We start from the raw sequence: 2,247 nt of genomic DNA, 5'->3' as shown, positions 1-2,247 counted from the left end.
CAGTCGTAGTTTGGACAACCGTTCAGGAGCATGGACGTTGTTTGGCTGCTGATGGGGGTCATTTCGAACACATAAAATAACCTACCTCTGTGCAAGAGTTGTAACGGTATGTCATTTTCTTCCATTAATATTGACTATCGAAGAGCGTCTACATTTTTCTGGACCCCTCTGCATATTCCTACTCTATATGCGCAACACACACTTTTCGTCTACATACACTGCCTTTCAGGTCACGCGACTACAATACAGTGTTAAGGTTTGCCTGCAAGAGTCTTTTTTGTTTTCAGTGCAATGGTGATTTCCTGGACAGAAAGATATGTGAAAAGAAATAATATTTTGTTTTTCGAGTGATGTTTTAAAAATGCCAAAAATGGTAATTCTTTTTCCGAGATCACAGTATTAAGTAATACATTGAACTCAAGGAATGATATCAGTATCAAATTCTTTTGAATAGTCTTATATTTAAAAATATGTACTTACCTGTAAATCCTCCGAATTTATTGATAAATGGCATTACGCATGAGCGTCATGAAAATACATTTAGGGATTTATGAAATATTAATTACATTACGTTTCGTTTTCGTCCATAATATGAACTTCGTAACTTCTTATTTCGTAAACATTAATACTGGCAACAATTTTACTTCAATATAATGTTTCTATCCATACTTTGAAACTTTTTTAAAGAAAAACATTGCTAAGCTCCGCAGTAAACATTTATCACATAAATGTGTTTTTGGCGTTGAAGAAAACTAAATCAAGAGGAGGTGGCAACAAATTTTAATTTTCCTCAGAATTAGCACCAGAGGGCACTGCTATAGTTAGGTCGGTTCGCACCAGTACTGTGTACCGGTACAAAATAATTTTCCTCTTTCCGTACCGGGGAAATTACATGCTCCGTTACGTCGTATTGGCAGTAGGGGAAATTGTATAATCATAAAATATTAAATTTAACATTCAAGGTGAGAATATGTACAGTAATACGACAAAACATTATTAAACTGACCAAAGATACGCGTTCTAATCTTCAGTGATTTTTTTTATTATTTACAATACATGTTGATTAGAGTGACCTGGTCTCTGATTACAGACTTCTGCTACGGTCTTCGTTTTTGCTTTTCGGAAACTTTGGTCGTTTTCTGAGGCAAGCATTATTCCCATCAGTGGCTGCTATTCTCTTCTGTTCGTACTTGTATTGTGCGACTGTTTTATATCTGCCTTGCAAACTGAAAGCGGTTTTAATATCTGTAGCAACAACAATGTCATAAAAGTTCAAGTGCTTGAAGAATACATAAGAGTGAGCAACCGAGGATGTCAGTAACTCTGATGGAGATAAGAGAATGTATTCTGTTGTTCACATACAAGTGGTGTTATAGTAACAAACTGTTGATATCTGTGTGGCCGATGGGGCAGTACCTCAGTTAAACGGCATGTTGGACTCCAGAACTGTACTGAAGAAAATATCTGACTGGAGTTGAAAAATAGTACGTTGAGTCGTTCAGTATGTGCAGCAACGAATAAACTTCGAACGGGAACGCTATTTGGAATCTGAATGAAGCCAGCAAAAGAGTGTTGTTAGCTTTTTGGTGGCACAAGAGTGAAGTTTGCAGAAAAATTACGGAACATAAAAAACTGTAATATGATTGAAATGTAAGTTAGTATTAGACAGTTCATAGAAAAAGCAAATAGTAGTAGGTGTTGAAAAATGAATACACGCCAGCTGGAAACTAATAACAGAGTTTTTAGAACATTCTACAAAGAGGCTAATTGGAATACACTTTACACAGCTTTTCCTGTGGCCATCCAACTTCAAGAAATTTGTGGATTGAATATGGGGAGAGTTCTGCATTCTAATTGTAGTTGTGCGAACATTACTGATCATATATCAGAAGAAAAGAGAAATAAAATAGTTAAACATCTTGTGGATAGTAATGTTAACTTAGTGTATTAATTGATGAGTTTACTGCAGTAGGTAATAAATCTGCCCTGTCATTTGGGGAGATATGCCATCAGAATTAATGATCCTCTGCAAATATTTTTTGGTATCTTGTAGAGCTGACATGAGTGCAGTGCCAATAAAAGAAGTTCTGCTAAAGAATTTTAATTCACATAATCCAAATAACTTACCTTACCTTAAAGCAAACCTTGTTGGATTTGCCTGTAATGATGCCTCTGTAATGCTTGGTAGGAAAAAGGTGTTGCAGCAGAAATGAAAAAAAAGTCTCTCTTCATCTAATATGGCATTGC

Source organism: Schistocerca gregaria, chromosome 8 (assembly GCF_023897955.1).
Source record: "Schistocerca gregaria isolate iqSchGreg1 chromosome 8, iqSchGreg1.2, whole genome shotgun sequence".
Taxonomy (NCBI): Eukaryota; Metazoa; Arthropoda; class Insecta; order Orthoptera; family Acrididae; genus Schistocerca; species Schistocerca gregaria.
The sequence above is the reverse complement of the archived record's forward strand: the minus strand, read 5'-3'. Positions refer to the sequence as shown.